General features: G+C 43.4%; 2 long non-coding RNA genes across 28 annotated transcripts; one reads left to right on the forward strand and one right to left on the reverse strand.

Moving 5' to 3' along the window:
• On the forward strand, window positions 1-3,920 carry LOC125545700 (uncharacterized). 8 transcript variants are annotated; one of them, XR_007300180.2, is made up of 4 exons: window positions 186-907; window positions 1,001-1,104; window positions 2,071-2,154; window positions 2,616-3,920. It is a non-coding gene; the product is annotated as an uncharacterized LOC125545700 (long non-coding RNA). The 8 variants fall into 8 exon arrangements; XR_015598797.1 differs by having other exon boundaries at window positions 170-756; window positions 834-907; window positions 1,001-3,920; XR_015598798.1 differs by having other exon boundaries at window positions 188-907; window positions 1,001-2,703; window positions 3,225-3,920.
• A 568-nt stretch (window positions 3,921-4,488) lies between these two features.
• On the reverse strand, window positions 4,489-11,153 carry LOC125545699 (uncharacterized). Of its 20 annotated transcripts, XR_015598792.1 has the most exons (13): window positions 10,537-11,151; window positions 10,386-10,452; window positions 10,126-10,290; window positions 9,624-9,833; window positions 9,182-9,475; window positions 8,392-8,527; window positions 8,278-8,309; window positions 7,907-7,948; window positions 7,708-7,819; window positions 7,056-7,310; window positions 5,625-6,861; window positions 4,909-5,063; window positions 4,489-4,801 (listed from the first exon to the last, which is right to left on the reverse strand). It is a non-coding gene; the product is annotated as an uncharacterized LOC125545699 (long non-coding RNA). The 20 variants fall into 20 exon arrangements; XR_015598788.1 differs by having other exon boundaries at window positions 7,907-8,309; window positions 10,537-11,152; XR_007300172.2 differs by having other exon boundaries at window positions 8,278-8,527; window positions 10,537-11,152.
• Window positions 11,154-13,275: the final 2,122 nt, after the last annotated feature.

The raw sequence follows: 13,275 nt of genomic DNA on the forward strand, positions 1-13,275 counted from the left end.
CTAGTATACATACAGTGATTCACCAACCATATACAGTCATTAAACTGCACGCAATTCCTGTCTTAAAAATACTTGCCCAAATAATGGCTGCATTATCTGCTCGGCCATCACTTTAAAATATGAGCTGCCACATTTCTCCTTCCCCTCACACAATGCAATAAATTTGTGTATGGCAGTCTCATGCCCTGTGTTTAAATCGGTTGAGTAAAAAATGGTACCCTGATGCATGCACTTGCCAGAGAGGTGCATTCAGTACTTCCCTACTTGAGGTGATCAGATATCTGTACTATTAAAGGGGAATCTGTCGTGATGGTTCGACCATCTCCCATGTTCCCCTGTTGCTCGCGATTGATGAAAAAAAAATCTGAGAACCAGCCCACCGCTCCCCCGTTTCCGCTCAATCCACTCAAAAAAACAAAACCAACGAAAAACAGCAGAAAAAACCACTCCCCCACGAACTCATCACGTCCCACGTCCCCATCCCCCCTTGCCCTCGCCCTCGATCCTCACTCTTCCCTCCCCTGAAACAAATCGCCACCACCAAGCCCCCACACGCCACCTCACCGGCCTAGATCTCGATATGCCGCCGCCACTCCCCTCCTCGTCAGCCTCATGGTCGCGGTGGTCGCAGTCCTGTCCGTGGACGCCGCCGCTCCCCTCCTCGTCAGCCTTGTGGTTGCGGTGGCCGTAGCCGCCCGCTCTGCACGATGCCCCTCCCTTGCCCATCGCCATTCTCGTCGCGTCACCCTTGTGTTGGTCGCCGTCGCGCCGCCTCTGTACACAGACACCCCACTATTCAGTTCCATGGGCCCTAATTGTTTGTTCAATTTCAGGTAAAGATTGTGGGGCATGAGAGCCACCATAGCTTGTGTCCGTCGAGGTCGTTGACTCCTCCATCTGTCAATTGGTAAGCTTCCCTGCCGCGTACTACCCTTGAAGTTTCAATTTCCATAACGTGACCCTGTAGGTAAATTGCTTTTTTTGTGTGGGTTATCTGCAGCATGTAGATGGGCTTCTATTGTGATGACGACTGTGCTGTTGCGAACATCGATCATCCTCGTCCCGTGACTGTTGAACCAGTTGAAGTCCACAATGAATTATAACGTATTGAGCTTAATTATATGACTATTTTTACTGTTTCTACTTACATGCTTTTATTATATCACAATTCTGCTCTTTAGGTATGCACTTAATTTATGCGAGAGCCCCAAACTTTTATTAAACAACATACCAATCTTGAACCTTGAGAATTCAGACTGGTGAAGTACCTGCCATTTTTAGGCAATTGGTAGTGGAGACTGCCTTCCGTATTTGACTCGTCACACATATGTCATATACTTAGAACACACTTTTGGCTGGATATGTGATAATGTAGTTCGGTCACCGTTGGTGAAGTGGATAAACTTAGAACATAGTGTCATTTTTAGGCAGTTGGTAGTGAAACAACTATAATGACTTGGTCCAGAGGTCGAGCGGATAGTTGACACCATGCAGTTCAACGATGTATCGATCCCTCGGACGTGCCTTTTGAAGCTACTCGAAGCAAGACAAGAAGCATGGCATGCTCAAGTTCAAGTCGTTGCGATGGCTCGTCGGCCCTGATAGATGCCGCGCTGAAGTGATGCGATGTGCGCTCAAGTGGTCGAAGCAGAAGAAGAAAGGTTGGCTGCAATGTAGTCTTGCTGGTTGTAGTATTACTATATACTAAGCTGAGCAAAGCAGAGGAAGCAAAGGAAGAGAAGGATGAGTAACAAGTTGTCAACTACATAATCTTAGTGTCAAGTGACAAGTGTATAGGAGTATTCGCTGGCATGTTTTTAGTGGTCGCGGTGAGATTCTTAGTTTGACCATTGTATTTCGCTGGCATGTTTTTAGTGGTCGCGGTGAGATTCTTAATTTGACCATTAATTAGTGTGAATTATGATCACAACTGATCAATTGATGCAAGGGATTTGTTTTATGTAAAAGCATTGGACCTGATGTATGCAAGCATCTGCCACTAGATTTCTTTCTGTATTTTCATCTGTTGTATGTTCCCTCCTAATAACATTTTTTCATGAATAATAATAGGCACAAGATCCCACTAAGAAGATTACTTCTGTAGTTCTGTGCTCGAACAATTCCAAATGACTGCTATTTTTTAGAGAAGAACAGGTATGTGTGCCCCATCTAGAAAAGCTTACTTCAGGTTTATCTGTACGCCGTCCGATCCGACGCTCGTCACCATTGCCCTGCCATGTCAAGGGTGAACTAGAATATATCATCAGTTCGTACCCATTAGCAATGAAAACTGGTGTGTTTTTTGTACCTCCCAATGGTTACTTTGGAAGTTGATTCTCCAATTTAAAAACCCGTCTTGACTTTTTCTGGCCTCTTCTCCATATTGATATGGAGGAAGTTATTGTGCTTTTCACGGATTTAGACTATGTGGCTATATATCCATGGACAGTTTTCGGTTATTACCAATAGGAAGCAGATAAATGAACATGTGTGTTTGCAAAACTTGGCGAGCTTCTAGCTCCCAATATGTGTTTGTGCTTGATCAATTGTTTGCCTCATGGTATTTAGTTATAAATTTTCCTTGATTATTAGCATTTGTGTATTAATGCTTGCAGGAGGGGAGGAGTCAGACTAGGTTGTCGTCCAAGTCGCTTCTCACCTTTGACGCTGTTGCGTCTAGACCATTGCTCATCTCCCACATCTGTATGTCTGGCTAAGCACTTTAATTTTTGTTATACAGTGCATATGCATTTGCTATAATTTTTGTTCAGGTATATCTATTTTAGTGTGCTCAACGTCAATTGATTCTTTGTACCAGCAAGATTAAAGCAATGCAATGAAAGGAGCTTCTAACATGCTTTCTTTCATTTATTTGGTCTAATCAAAATGATACTTTATTGAAAGTTTGAAACACATGTGCAGAAGTAATAGATGTCAATCGATGCTAAATTTTCATATAAACACACAAGTAGCTCTTGGCACATGACATGTTTTTCTGATATTGTTCTATTTCAATGCAACAAGTCTGCATTTCTGTTACTTATTCTTACTGAACAGACAAGTCTCTGATGCAAGACTTCTCCTTCTATCATTGGATTAAGAAGATAAACTCTTATACTAACTATTTCTTTTTTTTTCTTTTCTGAATTGAAGATTCACTCCTAATGTGTTGAGAGCTACTGATGTGTTTTATTTTTTTATTGTTCATGAATGGCATGATCAAGGAGGCAGAGAGGAAATGTTTTATGAATCAAGAAAAACATACTGAAACTTGGTAACGTTGCTGAGAAGTTAAATAGAAGTATGATATTTCCATGAAAGCTTCATCTTCTTATTCTCTACTTGTGTTGTTGGAAATGGCAATCAGTTGATCTTTAAATTATGCAGCCTATCTAAAAATCTTAACTGTGGTCTAGCTTTTGAGGTTCTGATACAATGTAATAAACATTACCATTCGGACAAAGTAAAAGGTACTTCTTTATTGAAATGTTTTTTTAATCCTATTTGTAGCATTTGTCCATGATTCTCTTCCTTACATTTGGTGTTAAGTTGTGTTTCAAAGTAGGCGCTACATCTTGTTGCTCTGGGACAAAGTAGGCAATGGTGGCCAAAGCAACATCTTCCCCACCTAGGTGCTCCGAATCTGGTGTCTCGGCATCGAAAGATTGGACCAGGAGGATTGGAGTTTGAATGGGATGCATTTGGTGTGACAGGAAGAGATGTCTCGCATCCATCATGTTGATGGCTTGGGGGTGTGGCAGCTCGGGATACTTACAAGCTAGATGTAGTTGCCCCCATCTCTTATACTTGTTTGTTTCGCTTAGGGCATGTTATAGTTTAGTTATAACATGGATTTCATTTATCATGTAAAGTGTACCATCAAATTATGGATCTTAATGTTTGCTTCTTTTCAGCACTTATTTGTGGTTTTGCGTGCAGATTTTGAATGTTATTTAGTACTCCCTCTGTTCACAAATATAAGATGTACCAACTTTTTTTTCTGAACTGAATGTATATAAACACGTTTTAGTGTGTTTGTTCACTCATTTCAGCCCGTATGTAGTCCATATTAAAATATCTAAAAATCTAATATTTGTTAATAGAGGGAGTACAATGGAGATCTTAATTTTTACTACTACATCAGATTCGTATTAATTGTCGTTGATTTAGTTGTACTAAATCACTGACAATAATTATGGATTGGAGCGAATACATATTTAGATTGGGATGGTAGCAGCAAGAAACCTAACCTGTCCTCTAACTGATGGCGAAGGAAGTGCCCGTTGGGAGCAAAGAGTGGGTGCTTGGTTGCTGAGATTGACATCGATATTCAACACTAAGTAAACAGATGCATGGCATCCATCTGTGTTCATAAAAAGGACTTTCATTTTGCTAACGTCTCTAGCATATCTATATTGTCCCGTGGCAACACACAGGCATTTAACTAGTACTAAATTAAAACGCAATGATCACATCACAGATTATAAATTGTTTTCTTAATTTACCATATCACCATATATCCAACCTTTATGCGAAACAGGCAACTTACAATTGGAGTGATAGTTCAGTAAGAAAGAACATTTAGCACAAAGGAAGATTAATTTTGAAAGGAAAAGAACTTGTAGTGAACATAGAAAAAATTGATGCTCGAGTGACTACTAATATCATCTAAAAATATGCAAGACAAAATAAGAGGTCAAGCAAATCAAGTGAAAGACGTTTGAACTGGAATTAGACACATTGTACATCATCAATCATTAGGAGTTGGACCCATAGGAGTGAAAGACGTTTGTCTCCTGGTCTGCAAGCCAAAAAAATGTAGGAAGACTATCAGCGCATATGCAGCAAGAACACCATGGTAACAGTAGTAGATGATTGAGCGCATTGTAAATAATGGGGTGACCTCACCTCAAGTAGATCGCGTTAGAATAGAAACAACATAGGGAGTGGCGGTGGCACTTGTCGACCTTTACGCTGAAACAGAAGTATCTGATCTCAAGTCGAAACACAGTAGCATCAACAGATCCAATGGGCCTATCCTCTGTGAAACCAAATGGAATTTGCTGCAACATTATTAAACTAAGTATTGTTACCATGCAAGTTAGAGTGGTCTGAAGAATTTATTTGCATATCAAACGGCAAACGTGCAATGCAAAATTTATTTGCATATCAAGGCTTCTCATATTTAAATGCAAATGTATATTGTCACCCCATAGTTTACATAGTACAACTTGACAGCAAAAATGAAATTACATAGGCACAATATTAATTGTCCAGGTTACATAAACTTGGGCCTTGCTAGTCGAAAGGATGGTACAGAATATATAGTGAAATTCGAAGTGGCATGCAATATATAACCGCAGTGGAGATAAATTGCCTAGATGATCATCCATACTCGCTACTCAGAGACAGTGGATGATAAGATAAAGCTGTCTTTCACGGTGTTGAAGACGGAAACATATGCCTACAATGTAGAAAAAATATGGCAAGTTTGTTTTTTGAAGGAAAGCCTCATGGCACTTTATTTAGATTGTGGCAGTGTTACATCGTCGAGTACATGAGAAAGTAAAAAACTGGGAGCAACATCTGCCCAAACAAAACTTGAGTTAACATCATAAGAGTACCTAGCCAGAAAATGTGCCAATCCATTAGCTTCACTTGGACAATGCTTGAAACAAATTCCAGGAATTTCATGAGCAATATGAAAACAGTCCGCAAGTATTGCTACATTGGGACCCAAAATCTCAATTTTTCCACTACGTGCTTCAATCAGTTCTAGACAATCTGATTCGACTGTCACCTTGGTGCACCCAATCTCTGAAAGAAGCTTCAAACCTTGCAACAGCGCCAAAGTTTCAGAAGTTTGGGTATTAAGAACATGGTCAATTAGCTCGGAAGCTCCTGCGATAGCTTCCCCTCACGAGTTTCTAAGCACTGCAGCAACTGAACCTGTTCCATCATCAAAGTAACTTGCGCCAGTATTCAGCTTATACGAACCTGGAGCAGGTTTCTGCCAAGTAAGCTATGGTTGCCCTGTCCTCATTTCCTTATATTAGATGGGCTTCTACATTAAAGCATCCATTCCCAAATTTGACTGGGGGGCATTCAACTATTGGGTTCAGGAACCTCGGAGAAAAAATTCTTTGTGAACAATATGACAACGAGGAAACCATGAACTTGGCAATAGAAGGGGGAAAACAAGCAGTCTTTCAAATCTAAGGTACGTTAAATTAATTGCAGTATGATCACGCAAGTGCTCCTTCATTTGTATTTTAATTAGCAATTAGAACTGGTTCACTTATAGTCAATATACAACTACAACATTTATTAGTGTTTTCCTATTTTACAGTACTCTGCAGTGTAGAGTAACCACCAACTTCATGAGCGATTAGCTAAATTATCAATGGTGGTTTTGCATCCGGTGAAACTCTATCAAGTTCAGTTTAGTTTGAACGATGATGTATTGTTGAAATTTTACCATCCTGATATAAAATGCAAGGTTTAGACACTTTGTAGCACAGTTAGCAAGGCGAGTTGTATCACAGGACATGCCTTTTCAAATCGTTAAAGGGTAGTACTTTATGTACGTACCTAATCAAGGTTGAACACTGTCATGCCTTCCAAAAGTTTAGAAGTTATCAGGAATGTAGTGCAATTACTAATTAGCCATGTCATGTTTTAGCATAAAAGGATTTTTTTTTCATTTAGCATATAGTACAGAAACAAGTACTCTCTGGAAGCATATACATAATATAAATATAGTTGAAGGTCCAACGATAATGTCATACCTGTAGCAGTGACATCACCTCAAGAAACAGTACGACTAATGAATGTTGCCATATTTGTTCATACTAAATAACCCTACATCAGAAAACAGAAGCTAAGTGTCAGCATGGTTCGTGAGAAGAGGACGCCAATACATTATGTTCATAGCACAACGGTAAATCAAAGGCAACCATGCTTTACATGGCAGAAGTTCCAAGGGAAGATAATCTAAAATGATATCTAATTGCGTGAATACATTGGACAATATCATTTCCAAATTTGGAGTTTACCATCCTAAAAACTGGAAGTCTCAGCATTCAGAAACCACGACCCTCCATTGCTACTGCCATCATCTTGTCATTAACTGGTTCTGCAAATCCAATAGACGATAATCCTTCATGGCAACAAGGAGGGCCATACGTTTATGTTCTGATAGTAGCTATCGACTATCGTTGCCCCATGACCACCGCCTCAACGGTTGTCTTCCAGGCTCAGGGTTGCGAGTCCTCATATATGTCATCAAGAGGAGCATAGGACATATAGCCCTGCGAACGAAAGCAAATTTGTATTGTTACACAACACTTTTCAAGGGATAAAGAGAACAATAATAAATTAAGTCGCCCGACAAAAAAAACATTTCGATCATTTCATCAAGCATTTATCATTAATCAAACCAGCAACATAGTACCACCATAAAAAACATCAATAATTAGATTTTCTTCAGGAATCCATTCCATATAATTCAAAATTGGTCGCTCATAGTTTCAAATATTTCTAAAATTGCTTCAAGGAAAGAGTGTGGACTGTGGAACATAACACCGCTGGTACTCTAAACCGTATCATCAAATCTCTGAATTAACTTGAAAGATAATGTATCAAATCAGCAAAATTATCATATTAAAATTTTGTCAGTAGTCATTTTCATCAGCAAAAATGAAGTACCTCTAGAAGATCTTGCAAAATGACAATTGTTGTGCAATGCACTTGGGATTACATGGAGCCCGTTAGTATCTTATGATCAGCATCAAATATGGTCTTACTAACTCCATTTAACCTACAACAAAATACACTAATCCATAAACAACTGCAGTTAGCAGTAAACTGAACTCACATGTAGCACAGAAAGGCTGCAAACACGTACTTGGTGCTGCTGAGCGGAAGAATATTAAACTGTCACTTCAACCTTACATATTACAAGGGAGGAGATATACCACATTACAACAGCAGCCCCGAATTGCAGCAAATATATATAGCTCAATGTGTATTATTCATTTTAACACACTATTATTACTTGATATACTGAACTTCAACAGTAGTACATGCTTTAGAAAGCAAGCAAATTGTTGAATTGAAAGCTAAATTTGCCTAACAAACTGTAGCACAAGAAAGCGGTAAAACGAAAAAAATGAGAGATGACAACTTTTCAAATCGAAGAATATTTACATTAGTATTTCTTAGCCAACACAGACAATGAGAGAATGGCATAGAAACAATTAAATGAAAATAAAGTACCTTCACTATTTAGGCATACGAAATATGTAAACCTGAAAGAGCAAAGACCATGGCCTGAGAATCCTGAGCTTATTAAGATCCTGAATAGTGCCTTTGTATAAAAGGGAAACTTACTCTATCCTTCCCAGAATAGACAACCATAATGCATGAAAGTAGAAACATAATTGCTCTAGCTTTTTCCTCCAACAGTGGTGATACTCATGGTTCTCTGTCCTAGACGGAACATACTTTTTCAAGCTGAATGGCAAAGCTGCAAAATGACAACATAAATTCAGAAATATCTTGGATTACTCGTGGAAAATATAACTAACACAAAACAACATCATCTATCCACCTAAAAGGAAATTACCAATGAGCGATAGCACATATTTTGAATGTTATCAAAAAGTAGGGAATGGGGAAAGGGAAAAAAGTAATAAACATATACTTTGCACATTTCTTGACATGTCCAAATACATAATTAATTGCTCACCCACAATTCCTTCAGTTTAGTCATGTGTAAAATTAAAAGCTAAACATGAGAATCAAGCTCGTCCACAGTTCTATATGGTTTGCTGGTAGACACACTGCGGGTTCATGACCGAGACCATGCAGTGAAGTAATGAATCATATAGAACTAAACCCCAGCTGTCTGTTACCCTCTTCGCTTCAACAGCAGTTATGTTTTATTGAAAAAGAGGTAGCCCTCCGATTTACATTATAATAAACGAAAGCAGGTCATACTCTACTCCTAAGAAAAAACAAAGAAAGAAAAAAATAGACAGGCTCAGCAAACTGAAGATGACAGAATGTAGTTTTTATTTATACTGCAAAGACAGGGGCAAGCTGATAATTTGTAGCCTTCCCGGTTGTTTTCTGGAAATTTCAGCTGAATAAGCTGCAATACTTGTAAGTTGTAAAGTACCTCTCGTCAAACTGAAAATGTCTGTAGGAAACGTACATCTTCGCCTAGAACTCATAGTTACTGGAATCCTCGAGCGAGGGAGAATCCTCGGCCTGAACTGTCTCGGGCTGTTTTTGCATCTCCAAGTGAAGAAAACATCAACACCAATACATAACAGAGATTCTGGGAAGGGAAACAAAACATCATCTACGTGCACATAGGTTGATCGTGTCAGTGAACCAAGAGAGGAACTTTGCAGGGTACAAATCACTCCATTGCTGTAAGAACCAATCTAGCTTGCAGCTACACTTGCACCTAAATATGAGTGGTGGTCAAGGAGAGGACAAGATCATACCAAATGAGAAAAACGACAGAAACACCCGATTTAGAGGGGTGTAATTAACCAATGCTTGCATAGTCACAGTTAGAGAGAGGGATGAAACAGGGAAATATGAAAGCTTACCGGAAACTTATTTTGAGCCTGCTGCATCTTTCAAATGGATATTGTACCCACTTCCTCCATGGTAAGTCACATCCATCTCCACACTTCAGAATCAAAGCAGTAGTCTAAGTGGGGAAACAAAAACAAATAGATGTGATGTTGTCTGAGACAACTCCACGAGGCTCATGCTGCCACCAAACCGGGGGCCCTCAAAGCTCGCCGCCGTCGTACCTAAAACACACAAGGCGCTCCCTTTTCAATAGTGTTGCAAGATGGAAACATCATTTGCAACTCTCAAATAATTTAGATGAATGACATGGCATCGAACTAAACAATTACAGTTACTAAAAAAACATCACCAGCTACAAGCTGCATCAGGTTTAATATGCCATTAAATTAAACAGAGCTAACAAGTTCATTTACCAACAGTTGTAGGCATGTCAGACTTTCAAAAAGAAATCTATCTATCTACCACATAAATTCATCACACAAATCACACAACAAGAGACATCTCGGATTTTACCTACAAAATTCCACTATGGCAATCATCACCACCTCATCACAGGAACAACCACCCTTCCTCTCTCGCTGTCGGCTGCCAATCCAGTCTCGCAGCCCTATCCTCGTAGCTCGCAGGCCACCCCAGGCCACTCTAGTGAACATGTTTCAGTTTTCTTCTCTTATCCGCCTTCAGAAAGGATCAAAGAGAACGTAAGCAAAGCTACTCGTCTTGTTATGATTGACCGGAACTAATTATTTGAAGAATTAAATTAGATGGCTTACATAGATCAATCCTCCCCGTCCTTCTTGGATTTTCATCAAACACCATGTAGGCATAGAGAAACCAAATCTGCACAAACAATGATAGAAGCTCTAACAGCAGTGCACTGGAAGGAGGCAAAATCAGAAAGAGGAGAAGAGTGTGTGCACCTACTTGAGCAGGAGGCGATGGAGCCTCGTGCAGCTTCTCCTGGTCCACCTCAACCTTCCTATGTGGCACGGCTGCCCCAGCTCCTCAATGGTCAGTTCCGGCTTTTCGGCTCCGGCGCTCATCCAGGAGAAGGGCGACCGGTTCCTCTAGACGTGTCGCCGCCACAACAGGAAAGCCGACCTGCAGGGCAACGACTGGCTGCTGCCCGGCGCCTCCACACCCCAAGACGCCTTGCATGAGAGGAGGGGAGGAAGCGTTGCTGGGGCGAGGAGCTGGAGGAGGAGGAGCAGTAGCAGGCCATGGCGGTAGCAGTGCGGGCAACAACGGTCGGAGAAGAAGGCGCGCCGCGGGTTAAGGGAGGAGCTGCAGCAGCTCAAGATGGGAGGGAAAGGGGCTGGCGGCGCAGTGGGAAAGAGGAGAGGCGCGGGGCTCGGGAGGGGATCCCTCCCGTTTTCCTCTTGCCTGCCTCCCGAGCTGTTGCCTCCTCGTCCACAGCGCGTGGTCGGGTGCGGAGGCAGGGGAGGAGGAGGTGATGGAGGCGGAGGTGGAAAAGACGAGGCGTGAGAGGGGTGGGAAGAGACGGGGAAGAGAGAGATCTTTTCCCCTGAGATAGAGGGCTGACGAGGAAGATATTTCCATCGCTTTGTTTCCCTCTTTTCGCCCACCGAAACAAGGCAACCCACATCGTTCTTTCGACGCAGCAGGTAACCAGGTCCACCCGCCATCCGCTCGGAAAACAGCGACAAACATAGCAAAATACCAACGGTTGACCGGCTGCCAGCGGCCAAAAACGAGCACCAGTAAAAAAGATCGTTCGGCCCTGGATCGCTAACGCGCTCAGTTGCCCTCGCTAGGCGGGTAGCCTAGCAGGGTTTATATGTTTAATTGGAACTTTTCGCTGAGACGCCGTGGTCTATGGAGAATAAATTTTACCTATTTTTTGGACTACTTAGCCGAAAGCCTCTACCAAATTACTTTGACGGAACATCTATCCTGGCCTAGTGGCAAGAAGTTATTGGCCACATGGAAGAAAGAGAAAGAAGATGAAGAAAGACTTCCATGCGGGGTCAAGTTAGTTTGGTGATGGGCTAGTAATTTTCTAAAAAGAATGGGGAATTGAAATACGGGTCTGTTTAGGACACATCTAGATGTGACATAACTGACATAGTTATGTCATATCTAACCTGATGTCCATTATGTTTATGGTCTATTTTTTTGTTCTAGCTTTTTTTTAATGTATTTATGAGAGCTTAGATGTGACATCCTTAGAAAATATTAGATGTGAATTAGGCAAACTGTTAAAATATAAGAGATATGACAGGGAATTAAGTTATGGAGAATGTGCTAAAGATGCTAATAACACTACTTTTTGATACAAATATAGTCATGATCGCCCCATTATTAGTAAAGATGCTAAGAGCAACTCCAATGGGGCGACCCATTTCGTCCGCGCCGATCCAAACGGACACACATCCGTTTTTCGTCCGCGGGCCCATTCCAGGTCCATTTTGAGCCGGATTTGCATCGGCGCGGACACGAGACGGACGCACGCGCGCCTACTCCTCTCCCCGGGCCCGCCTGTCGGTGCCAGCCACAACCATTTCCCCCCATTTTTCAAAAAACGCTCCCGCCAGCGCGCGCCCCGCCCCCAACCAGTGATGGAGGACGCCATCGACCTCGACCTCGATGCCGGCGCTGGCCTCGCCTCCCTCGCCTCGTCCGGCGCCGTCGCCCCCTCCGGGAAAGGCAAGCCTCGTGCCCCACGGAAGACCGCCGCGGCGACCAAGCCGAAGAAGGCGCTGACGCCCGAACAGCGGGTAAGGGAGTCGGCCAAGAGGAAGGGCCGGAGGCACGCCGCGGACGCGTGGGATGAGGCCGTTGCGCAGGCCGCCGCCGCCGCCGCGCAGCAGGAGTTCACCAACGCCCGCGTCGCCGCTGAAATGAGGGAGTCGCTTTACATGCTTGGGGTAAACCCTAGCCAGCACCACCTCGTCCAAGCCGCCGTCGCCGCGGCCAGCACCGGCTCGTCGGCATTTCCTCGGATGGTGATGCCCGACTCACCCCGCGCATCGGCTTGCAACCCGGTCCCGGGCTTCCACGTCTACCCGCAGGCCTCCCGCCTCTCCGGGGAGTGCTCACCCGACGTGAGCGTGGTCGCGCCTTCCACACCCGCGCCTGCGCCCATCGACCTCAACGCCACCCCGGTGGTCGGTGGCTCGTCGTCCGGCGGCGCGAGGAAACGCGCGCGACAGACGCCGGCCGGTGGTCTCCCGGACGCCCGCAACCTATTCAAGGAAATGCCATCTGCCGTCGACGAGGACTACATGCAACACCTCATCTTCGAGGGTGGCGCGCTGGGCGCTGGCTACGATCCTGAGGAAACGCAAAGCAAGGACGGCTGCGGGGCGTTCACGCCGGCCGCTGGCTATGATCCCTATTAGGCGGCCTTCATGCGTGATCAGGTCGGCGTCGACCTGGACGGCTTCCCCCTCGACCACGAGTTCCCGGACGACTATGGGCTAGAGGAAGAGGACGAGTGCGACATCGAAGTGGAGCCTTTGTTCGAGGACGAGCTCGCCAACCAAGCCGCCGAGCCAAAGCCGAAGCGCAAGAGCAAACGCACGAAGGCGTACACAGCTGCCGAGGACAAGCTTCTATGCGAGTGTTGGCGAGACATTGGACAAGACCCAAAGACGGGCGTCGAGCAAAAGCATTCAACCTTTTGGACTCGTGTGCACCGCG

This window comes from Triticum urartu, chromosome 3A, assembly GCF_056163025.1.
Source record: "Triticum urartu cultivar PI428250 chromosome 3A, HENAU_Tu73, whole genome shotgun sequence".
In the NCBI taxonomy this organism is placed as follows: domain Eukaryota; kingdom Viridiplantae; phylum Streptophyta; class Magnoliopsida; order Poales; family Poaceae; genus Triticum; species Triticum urartu.